Source organism: Entelurus aequoreus, linkage group LG18, assembly GCF_033978785.1.
Source record: "Entelurus aequoreus isolate RoL-2023_Sb linkage group LG18, RoL_Eaeq_v1.1, whole genome shotgun sequence".
Taxonomy (NCBI): Eukaryota; Metazoa; Chordata; class Actinopteri; order Syngnathiformes; family Syngnathidae; genus Entelurus; species Entelurus aequoreus.
In genome coordinates, this window is record NC_084748.1 from 11,652,817 (window position 1) to 11,665,183 (window position 12,367).

General features: G+C 40.1%; 1 protein-coding gene across 1 annotated transcript in view; it reads left to right on the forward strand.

The window, feature by feature from the left end:
* Positions 1 to 684: 684 nt before the first annotated feature.
* mgat3b (beta-1,4-mannosyl-glycoprotein 4-beta-N-acetylglucosaminyltransferase b) overlaps positions 685 to 12,367 on the forward strand; it is a 62,162-nt gene continuing 50,479 nt past the window's right edge. The window contains 1 exon segment of the mRNA XM_062026496.1: positions 685 to 1,110. The gene's annotated coding sequence lies outside the window, so the exon portion shown is untranslated.

Consider the following 12,367-nt stretch of genomic DNA (forward strand, 5'->3'; position numbering starts at 1 on the left):
AAATCATAGGCTTTTGATATCTAGAAATATGTTAACTTGTCCTGCATTAGCATGCTAACTTTTTATTTGAGCATTTTCGCTCATTTTTATCGTTTCGAACCTGAAAATCGTAGGCTTTTGATATTTAGCTATTATGCTAACTTTTTACGTTAGCATTTTTGCTCATTTTTATCGGTTTGACCCTGAAAATCCATCCATTTTCTACCGCTTGTCCCTTTTTGGGGTGCTGGGTGGATGGATGAACCTGAAAACCCTGGTATATTTTTGATATTTCGAAGCATGCTAACTTCATTTAGCATGCTAACCTACACCCCTTTGGAAAGTAGGGTAGTTGCCTCCCCCCCCCCCATGGGGTGTGGGAGGTAAATGGTTAAAAATAGCAGCTCTTCATTCCTTGTTTTATTCCTTGGGTGGGAGGGTAGGGGTGGGGGGGTGGGGGGGTAAATAACTGCATGATCTTCTTCACAAGTTCATTACCAAACCCCCCCTCCCCCCACCTCCCCCACACCTCTCATATTTCCTCCCCCATGTGGACCCCCCGCCACCCCCTCCCCTATCCGGGCTGCATGACGGGGAGGCGGAGCTATCCCCCTCCGAGGCTCCTCCCCCTCCCGCCCCTCCTCCCCTCCAACCCGCGCGAGCGCGAGGAAGATGATGAAGCGGGAGTGACGAAGAAGAGGAGTAGGAAGGAGGAAGGAGGCGGGTGGTTGATATCTTGTTTTTCCCCCCGGAGCGGAAAGGGCGTCACGCCGGCCCGCAGGACGGAAGGAAAGGGGGGCAGGGGGGGGGGGGAGCGAGCAGCAGCAGCAGAAGGCTGGAAAACACGACGCCAACCCCCGCGGAGCCCCCACGCCGCGTCCCGCCTCATCCCTCCATCAACATCCTATGCACCGTTACACCGATATTATCGCCATCGATCCCGGATCGGATTAAAGCGCAGAGAGAGAGGGAGCACCATAGCCACCAACAATCCACGGTCCTCCCTCCCGGCCTCAGAGCCTCCGGCATCACCGATGCGGCGGCACGGAGGCGCCTGCGTCAGCACAAGCGGACTAAAGGGCTCTCCTCCGCCATGACGCACTGACGGACATCCGACGCGAGCACAGATGGGTAAGCGGAGGCGCGTGCGCGACGCGTCAGATGGTTGCTGGTTCCACGCCGACATCACGGCATGTGTTGTTGCTGTTTTGGAGCTCCCTGAGTGCCACTGAGCAAGACACGGACGTGCGTGTCACTCATCTCGGGTTCACTCGGTTTTGCGCCAACATTTTTCTTATAAACGGCGATAATCTGTTCCGGGGTCAAACCGGGGCTACCCTAAAACAAGCAGGAACGTCTCGCCATCTTTAAAGGGGCCCTTTTGGGGGGAATTGTTGTCTGTCATTCAAAATGCAAGACAAACAAGCACATATATATACAGTATATATATATATATATGCATTCTAAATCGTAAACAAATGCTAGTAAAAGTCAGCTAGCAACGGAGCTGATGGGGGTCCCAATATTCCGCCTATAGCGCCCTAAAAAATATCCGAACACCTCCATCAAAGTTTTGTACGGCGGCGTATTAATCTCACAGACGCATCACGACGTTCGCTTTTCTCTTTAACAGACTTCTTCAGAGACAACAAAGACTACTTTAAGACAAACGAAGATCCAGAAGCGTCTATTTTTGAGGCCGAGTATAAGGAGGATGAAGTACAGTTTTGGAAGCTGCGTGATAAACAAATGCAGCTTTAGTGAAACGCTAAGCATCATGTAGCAGGGTTGCTGGTTCCACGCCGACATCACGGCATGTGTTGTTGTTGTTTTGGCGCTTCCTGAGTGTCGCTGAGCAAGACATGCGTGTCACTCATCTCGAGTTCACTTGGTTTGTTGGCGGACAAATTCGGGTGAAAAGGTGGCGTTTTTTGCCAACATTTTTCTTATTAACGGCGATAATCTGTTCCGGGGTCAAACCGGGGCCATCCTAAAACAAGCAGGAACGTCTCGCCATCTTTAAAGGGGCCCTTTTGGGGGGAATTGTTGTCTGTCATTCAAAATGCAAGACAGAAACGTCTATTTTTGAGGCCGAGTATAAGGAGGATGAAGTACACGTTTTGGAAGCTGTGTGCTAAACAAATTTAGCTTTAGTGAAACGCTAAGCATCATGTAGCAGTGTTGCTAGTTCCACGCCGTTATTAATGCAAGCCTGGACATGTGTTGTTGTTGTTTTGGCGCTTCCTGAGTGCCGCTGAGCAAGACACCGACATGCGTGTCACTCATCTCGGGTTCACTTGGTTTGTTGGCGGACAAATTCGGGTGAAAAGGTGGCGTTTTTTGCCAACATTTTTCTTATTAACGGCGATAATCTGTTCCGGGGTCAAACCGGGGCCATCCTAAAACAAGCAGGAACGTCTCGCCATCTTTAAAGGGGCCCTTTTGGGGGGAATTGTTGTCTGTCAATGAAAATGTAAAACAAAACAAGCATATATATATATATATATATATATATATATATATATATATATATATATATATATATATATATATATATATATATATATATATATATATATATATATACTGTATGTATATATATATATATATATATACATATGCATTGTAAATCGTAAACAAACACTAGTAAAAGTCAGTTAACAATAAAGCTGATGGGGGTCGCAATATTCCGCCTATAGCGCCCTAAAAAATATCCGAACACCTCCATCAAAGTTTTGTACGGCGGCGTATTAATCTCACAGACGCATCACGACGTTCGCTTTTCTCTTTAACAGACTTCTTCAGAGACAACAAAGACTACTTTAAGACAAACGAAGATCCAGAAACGTCTATTTTTGAGGCCGAGTATAAGGAGGATGAAGTACAGTTTTGGAAGCTGCGTGATAAACAAATGCAGCTTTAGTGAAACGCTAAGCATCATATAGCAGGGTTGCTGGTTCCACGACGACATCAAGGCATGTGTTGTTGTTGTTTTGGCGCTTCCTGAGTGTCGCTGAGCAAGACACCGACATGCGTGTCACTCATCTCGGGTTCACTTGGTTTGTTGGCGGACAAATTCGGGTGAAAAGGTGGCGTTTTTTGCCAACATTTTTCTTATTAACGGCGATAATCTGTTCCGGGGTCAAACCGGGGCCATCCTAAAACAAGCAGGAACGTCTCGCCATCTTTAAATGGGCCCTTTTGGGGGGAATTGTTGTCTGTCATTCAAAATGCAAGACAGAAACGTCTATTTTTGAGGCCGAGTATAAGGAGGATGAAGTACACGTTTTGGAAGCTGTGTGCTAAACAAATTTAGCTTTAGTGAAACGCTAAGCATCATGTAGCAGTGTTGCTAGTTCCACGCCGTTATTAATGCAAGCCTGGACATGTGTTGTTGTTGTTTTGGCGCTTCCTGAGTGCCGCTGAGCAAGACACCGACATGCGTGTCACTCATCTCGGGTTCACTTGGTTTGTTGGCGGACAAATTCGGGTGAAAAGGTGGCATTTTTTGCCAACATTTTTCTTATTAACGGCGATAATCTGTTCCGGGGTCAAACCGGGGCCGTCCTAAAACAAGCAGGAACGTCTCGCCATCTTTAAATGGGCCCTTTTGGGGGGAATTGTTGTCTGTCATTCAAAATGCAAGACAGAAACGTCTATTTTTGAGGCCGAGTATAAGGAGGATGAAGTACACGTTTTGGAAGCTGTGTGCTAAACAAATTTAGCTTTAGTGAAACGCTAAGCATCATGTAGCAGTGTTGCTAGTTCCACGCCGTTATTAATGCAAGCCTGGACATGTGTTGTTGTTGTTGTTTTGGCGCTTCCTGAGTGTCGCTGAGCAAGACACCGACATGCGTGTCACTCATCTCGGGTTCACTTGGTTTGTTGGCGGACAAATTCGGGTGAAAAGGTGGCGTTTTTTGCCAACATTTTTCTTATTAACGGCGATAATCTGTTCCGGGGTCAAACCGGGGCCGTCCTAAAACAAGCAGGAACGTCTCGCCATCTTTAAAGGGGCCCTTTTGGGGGGAATTGTTGTCTGTCAATGAAAATGTAAAACAAAACAAGCATATATATATATATATATATATATATATATACTGTATGTATATATATATATATATATATACATATGCATTCTAAATCGTAAACAAACACTTGTAAAAGTCAGCTAACAATAAAGCTGATGGGGGTCGCAATATTCCGCCTATAGCGCTCTAAAAAATATCCGAACACTTCCATCAAAGTTTTGTACGGTGGCGTATTAATCTCACAGACGCATCACGACGTTCGCTTTTCCCTTCTACTTTGGGACAAACGATGATCCAGAAACGTTTATTTTTGAGGCAGAGTATAAGGAGGATGAAGTACAGTTTTGGAAGCTGCACGCTAAACAAATGCAGCTTTAGTGAAATGCTAAGCATCATGTAGCAGGGTTGCTTGTTCCACGCCATTATTGAGGCAAGCTTGGACATGTGTTTTTGCACTTCCTGAGTGCCATTGAGCAAGACATGGACGTGCGTGTCACTCATCGTGGGTTCACTTGGTTTGTTGGCGGACAAACTCAGTTAAAAAGGTGGCGTTTTTCGCCAACATTGTTCTTATTAACGGCGATTATCTGTTCCGGGGTCAAACCGGGGCCATCCTAAAACAAGCAGGAACGTCTCGCCATCTTTAAAGGGGCCCTTTTGGGGGGGATATTTGTCTGTCATTCAAAATGCAAGACAATCAAGCACATATATATATATATATATATATATATATATATATATATATATATATATATATATATATATATATATATATATATATATATATATATATATATTTATATATTTATATATATATATGCATTCTAAATCGTAAACAAACGCTAGTAAAAGTCAGCTAACAACAGAGCTGATGAGGGTCCCAATATTCCGCCTGTAGCGCTCTAAAAAATATCCGAACACTTCCATCAAAGTTTTGTACGGCGGGGTATTAATCCCACAGACACATCACGACGTTCGCTTTTCCCTTTAACAGACTTCTTCAGAGACAACAAAGACTACTTTGAGACAAACAACGATCCAGAAGCGTCTATTTTTGAGGCCGATTATAAGGAGGATGAAGTACACATTTTGGAAGCTGCATGCTAAACAAATGCAGCTTTAGTGAAACGCTAAGCATCATGTAGCAGTGTTGCTAAGTGCTAAACAAGATATACAAACTATGAACATATAAAACAATCACTTACTGTACAAAGTCTGCTCTCACTGGGATGCCGACTGATGGGATGTTTATATCTTCCCATTTAGAGGAGGAATTAATCATAAGGTTAATTTTTTTTTAAAGTGCCTCAAATGATCATTTTTCGTGTCTATCTCGCCATCGCTGGGTCTAAGTTGGATGTCAAAGTTGACCAACTTCTCGGTTTATGTCCACAACCTTTCACCATCCAGGCGAGAGGCATGATTTATAAGCTAATATTAACTTTCACCAATTCAGAGGCGATGCAGCAGCTCCGTATGTCAATATAGTAGCACAAGCTCGTTAGCTAAAAGTAGTTCCTCAGTGTTAGTGCTTATTATAACTACATCACTAATACTTGTTAATATTCAGGTCATGAGATGTAAACAGAGTATTGTTTGGAGCTTTTTGGATGCTTTTTAGAGGACTGTATGTGCGCAATAGAATACCACTGTTAGCTGCATTGTTAGCCACCTCTTACTTGCCGTATTTTATGACTTAGAATGCATTAAGAAAGAAAAACGTACGTCTTCTTGTCTTACATAAGGATTGTGAAATACAGGCACAATTCCCCAAAAAATGTGCAGTTCCGTTTTAAAGATTGTGCAAAGTTATTATTCTCAGTTTAAGGGGAAGTGTACTTTTTTTAGAATGTTGCTTATCTTTCACAATCATTATGAAAGACAGGACGACATATGTATTTTTTTTTAATGCGTTCTAAATATGAAATAAATGTGATCAAAAGTCCGCTTACAATGGATCTGCTCTATTCTGCCTATAAAGTCTTAAAAAAAACATCCAAACACCTCCATTGAGGTTTTATATACATGATGTAAGTATATATGTAATGTAGTAACATTTAATATTTAAGTATTTTGATCATATTAAGCATTAATTTCAAAAACACATCACAATGTTCGCTTTTTTTCTCTCTCTCTCCATCACTGATTATTAATAATAATAATATATTTTATTTGCAAAAAGCACTTAACATTGAGTAAACAACCTCAAACTGTTGCAGTGTATTAAAAAAATTAAAATAAAAAGATAATAAAAAATTTTAAAAAATAAAAACTAGAACAGCCAAATAGCTAGAACTAGTATGCAAATATCTAAAATTAAAAAAAAGATTTTTTAAAAAGAAGTGTTTTTAAGCCTTTTTTAAAAGCATCCACAGTCTGTGGTGCCCTCAGGTGGTCAGGGAGAGCGTTCCACAGACTGGGAGCGGCGGAGCAGAAAGCCCGGTCTCCCATTGTTCGTAGCGTTGTCCTCTGCCGTTGGAGGAGGTTAGCCTGTCCGGAGCGGAGGTGTCGTGTGGAGGATTTGGGGGTGAGTAGTTCTTTGAGGTAGAGGGGGGCATTTCCATGGAAGCACTGGCGGGTTAGTAGGGAGACTTTTGTATTCAATCCTGAGTGGAACAGGAAGCCAGCGAATGGATTTGAGATTACTCACTGCAGACTTCATGAGAGCCAACAAACAAAATAAATCATCACTTAGTGTACAATGTCTGCTGTCATTTGGATGCCGACTGCTCGGGTGTTTGAATATTCCCATTTAAAGTTTTTGGGGAATTTTGCCTATTGTTCACAATCATTGTGAAAGACATGACGACGGATGGATTAAAAAAAAAAAAAAGCATTTTAACTCGTAAATAAACGTAAATAAAAGTCCTCTTACAGCAGAGCCAATGGGAGGTCTTCTATTCCGCCCATAAAACCCAATAAAAAACATTCAAAAAGCGCCATTAATACTATATTTACATTTTGTGACTTGAATATTAACATGTATTAGTGATATTGTTATTATAAGTGCTAGCGCAGACAGACTATTTATGCTTATGTGCCAATGTTGACATGATCGACTGGTGAGCTGCTCCCTCGTTTCCTTGCCGGTCAAACTTAAGTGTAGATCAGTGTTTTTCAACCTTTTTTGAGCCAAGCCACATTTTTTGCGTTGAAAAATTGCGGAGGCACACCACCAGCAGACATCATTAAAAAACGAATTGTTGGATATGACTTTAAACCATAACCAAGCATGCATCACTATAGGTCTTGTCTCAAAGTAGGTGTACTCTCACCACCTGACTTTTTTGCTGTTTTCCTGTGTGTATTGTTTTAGTTCTTGTCTTGCGCTCCTATTTTGGTGGCTTTTTCTCTTTTTTTGGTATTTTCCTGTAGCAGTTTCATGTCTTTCTTTTGTTGATATTTCCCGCATCTACTTTGTTTTAGCAATCAAGAATATTTCAGTTGTTTTTATCATTCTTTGTGGGGACATTGTTGATTGTCATGTCATGCTCGGATGTACATTGTGGACGCCGTCTTTGCTCCGCAGTAAGTCTTTGCTGTCGTCCAGCATTCTGTTTTTGTTTACTTTGTAGCCAGTTCAGTTTTAGTTTAGTTCTGCATAGACTTCCCTAAGCTTCAATGCCTTTTCTTAGGGGCACTCACCTTTTGTTTATTTTTGGTTTAAGCAATACCTTTTTACCTGCACTCTGCCTCCCGCTGTTTCCGACATCTACAAAGCAATTAGCTACCGGCTGCCACCTACTGATATGGAAGAGTATTACACGGTTACTCTGCCGAGCTCTAGACAGCACCGACACTCAACAACAACACATCATTTGCAAACTATAATTACTGGTTTGCAAAAAAACATTTTTTAACCCATCCGTCATCATCCATCAATCCATTTTCTACCGCTTGTCCCTTCAAATAGGTGCAATTAGATGACCTCCCAAGGCACACCAGACTGTACTAGTTGTGGTTGAAGAACACTGGTGTAGATCATAAATCATGCCTCTCACCTTGATAGTAGAAGGATGAGGAGGGATTCTGACAAGTTGGTACACTTTGACAGCCAATTTAGACCCGGAAATGGCCACACAAAAAGACGTTTTGTTCCACCTCCTTTTCTCCATGAAACATTCTTCTTTCTTTTTTTACCCAATAATATTGATTCAATGGCCCTGGGATGAGGTGACGACCTTTCCAGGGTGTACCCCCCCCCCCCCCCCCCCCCCGCGACCCCAAAAAAGGGACAAGCGGTACAAAATGGATGGATAGAATATTGATTCAACTGCCGATTTTATGAATTTGTTATTAATGTCGTACGTGTTCCTTGCAACCTTCCCCTCAAAAAGCTCGAGATTTCATGAAAAAATGGAAAAGAAATACTGTATTGATGTTTTACTTGTTTTATAGCACACAGTAAAAGCACATACCCAGAGCTCATTTGTTCGTTTTGATCAATTATAACGAATAATTACAGAAAGAAACGCCAACAAACGTTTTTTTTGGTAGAGGAGAGACCGTGAGAGATTATCGTCACACCTCAACATCTCTAACATGTAAAGGCTAGGTCAGGATTGCACATGAAAATATGTCGGTCATTGTCTGTGTTATTATTGCCATTGTTGTTGTTCATGCGGGACACAAATACCAAGTGCAGGTGTTTAGCAAGCCCGCTTGTGTCATTCATTTCCCCTGAGAGGAGGCCTAACCCTCCTCCTGGTGGTTCTTTGGGGTCAGGTATCGATCCCGGGCTCCAGGTGGGGATCACACACACGAGGGAGCCACTGATTGGCTCTTGAGCAAATGTATGATTTTGGGGGCCTCCGGAGAGGACTTGTTGTCTCAAGCGGTCTTTGTGCCACAGACTTAAATGCCGTTTTTGATGAACGAATGTTAATATTTGCTTACATGTCCCTTGGCAAGTTTCACTGCAATAAGGCGCTTTTGGTGGCCATCCACAAGATTCTGGTTGAATTTTTGACCACTCCTCTTGACAAAATTGGTGCAGTTCAGCTAAATTTGTTGGTTTTCAGACATGGACTTGTTTTGTTAGTTTAGTCTTTATTTGAAGAGACAATGTACAGAAACATTAAGCTCAAAGACAGATATGTTCTGTACCAGATTATAGCTAAATAGCTCATTTCCATCTGCAGTCCCTGGCTACCTAAATTAAAGGGATACAAAAATCATGCAATAAAATTATGACAATAAAATCATACACAAGTATTAAGAAAAAAGTCATAAAATGCCCTTTCGTGGACACATACTTAATATACAATACAACCACACCTCATTTACATCATCACACAAAGACAATACATGCTCTTGTTCACATCTGTCATCATTTGTAAAAACAACCATGATTTTAACAGACACACCTCACAATTTACAATAAAAATGCTCTCATGGATAAATATAATACACATTAGGTTGATGTGTCAAACATAATGCCCATCTGTGAGCAGCTTTGATTGCTCCAAAGCCACTTTTTAACTTCAATTGTTAATGAAGAGTAATCTGTTAGACTTTTCAAGTTTGTTGTGAGGTCGTTCCATTCCTTTATGGCTTTATATGAAAAGGCTGATTGTGCAAAAGAGGTTTTACATCTGGGTACGCTACACTGCCCCCTGGTGGAGGCTTGTGTGTTTCTAGTTGTCACAGCAGATGTAAACTGGACAAAGTGCTTAAGTGGCGCTGGTGCAGTGTTATTTAAGATTCGATGGGCCATTCGTATTGATGCTAATCTTTGAATGTTAGCTAAATTTAACAATCTATATTTTTGGAGAACTAAACAATGATGGTGGTGTTGTGGTTTTCGGTCAAGGATTTTGAGGGATTGTTTGTGCAAAGTTTCCAATGGCCTCAGTGTCATTTTGCTTGCCTGCGACCAACATGTTATACAATAATAAAAACGAGACATAATCATTGCATTAAAATAAGTTTGAGCTGCCTCCAGTGTTAATGAATTCCTTAAACATTTTAACGTTTTTATGTTGTATTTAAGACTCTGGCACATCTGTTTAAGGCTGCAGCTAACGATTATTTTTCTATCGATTAATCTATAGATTATTTTTTCGATTAATCGGTTAATCTATACATTATTTTTTTCAATTCATCTATAGATTATTTTTCCTTTTACCGATTTTTTTTTAATTTATTTTATTTAAAATGAAGATGAAAAAATAAAAGTAGGCCAGTTTTTTCAAAAGGCATGGCTTTTATTTACAAAAAAAAAAAGTATGGCCACTCAGTCAACATTGACAACAACATGACAAAATATTCTGTAACAATGTAAACATTTAAAACTTTTAACATTTAACAAAATTAAAAGTAGCTTATTTGCTTTTTAATGTGCAAATATAAAAGTCAACATCCAGTGCAAATCTTAATATTCTGCAATAGTTTAAGCATTTCAAAAGTAAAAGTATTGCTTATTTTGCTTTAAAATGTGCAAAAATAAAGATAAACATCCAATACAAAAAAGTGCAAAACGAAATATTCTGTAACAACAGTGTAAACATTTCAACAAAAGTGAAAGTATTGCTTATTTGCTAAAATGTGCAAAAATAAAGATAAACATCCAATACAAAAAAGTGCCAATCTAAATATTCTGGAGCACTGTAAACATTAAGTATTGCTTTTAAAATGTGCAAAATAAACATCCAGTCCAACACAGTACACAAAAACCAATTCTACTCATTCCAGTGAGTGACTAACAGTTGTAATGAAGAAAGGTTAGCATGTCTACTTATTTTTTGCTTCTTTTCTTGTTTACAATATTCCCAGCAGCTGAAAATAGGCGCTCAGGAGGGGTCGATGTGGCTGGAACTGAGAGGTAATTAGCCTTCACCTCAAACCAGGACTGCGAGCGAGCTGAGCTGCAGTTTAAGTTTCTAGAAGGTCAACGGGCTCATAGTGATGTTACTAGTAGTTGACTGGGAGGTGTTTATTATCATTTGGGGAGAGTCCGCTGCCTGATGCTCACCTGCTAAACACCTATCTGCTCCACGCTGAAGCGCTGACTACATGCGCTCTGAATACGCACTGCTGATTGGCTGATAATGCTTCGTGTGTACCAATCAGATGGTTGTGTGGGTGGGACAATGCTGCGTGTGTACCAATCAGATGGTTGTGTGGGTGGGACAATGCTGCGTGCTGAGACAGAGGCAGGAGCAAAGCAACTTGTTAAGACTTTAGCAGCTAAAGCAGGGGTCACCAACGCGGTGCCCGCGGGCGCCAGGTCGCCCATAAGGACCAGATGAGTCGCCCGCGGGCCTGTTCTAAAAAAAAAAAAAAAAAAAAATTACATTTTTTTTTTATTTTTATTTTATTTTATTATTATTTTTTAATTAAATCTACATAGAAAAAACACAATATACACTTTCAATAAGTGCATCAACCCAAACAACCTCCCCCATGCACACTCATCCACACCCACTCACACAAAAGAGGTTATTTCTTTCTGCTACCAATATTCTGGTTCCCACAACATAGACAACACATCTGCAAGGGACACAGTCCCTGAAGCACACATGATTGTATAGGCTGCTGGTCCACTAACATTTTCATTAATTACTATTTTTTATGTAATTATTTTTATATTGTTTTACTTTCTTTTTTATCCAAGAAAATGTTTTTTATTTATTTATCTTATTTTATTTTATTTTTTTAAAAAGGGCCTTATCTTCAACAGACCAGGTTGTCAATGAAATTAGATTTGTTTAAAGGGTTTTTTAAACCAGGCCCAGTCCAGATAATGTCCAAGTCGGACTCAGCAACACACACCTTCATTCATGTACACAGAAAAAAATTAGGGAACACAACAGATTGCATATAATTTATAAACACAATTACATTTTCAAAATAAGCATTTATGTACAGTCCAGATTATGTCCAGGTCACTCAAATTAGGGAACACAACAACAGATATCATATAATCTATAAACATAATTATACTTTCAAAATAAGCCTTTGAGGACTTCTCATCTTTTTTTTAAATGTTTTTTGGCATCATTATCGTTTTCAACCATGTAACTTTCTAAAGTTAGAAAATACTGAATAAATGTTTTAAAGAAAGTAATACTAAGTGAATATCTGTTTTTGGCCTTAAAAATAAACATTTTACCGAGTACTATAATTAAATTGACTAAATCATGATTGTCAATGAACTCTCCTAAAATAACAGAAACCACATTAAGCTTCATAAACAAACCAATCCTTAAACACATTTTTTCAACTTCCACCCAAAACAAAGACACAATATGACAATACCAAAACAAATGCAGGGTGATTCAGGCTCCTGACAACAAAATCGGCAATCATCTGACTCTGTCATATTCCATAATTTTAACATTTTCCCTGTGGGTAAG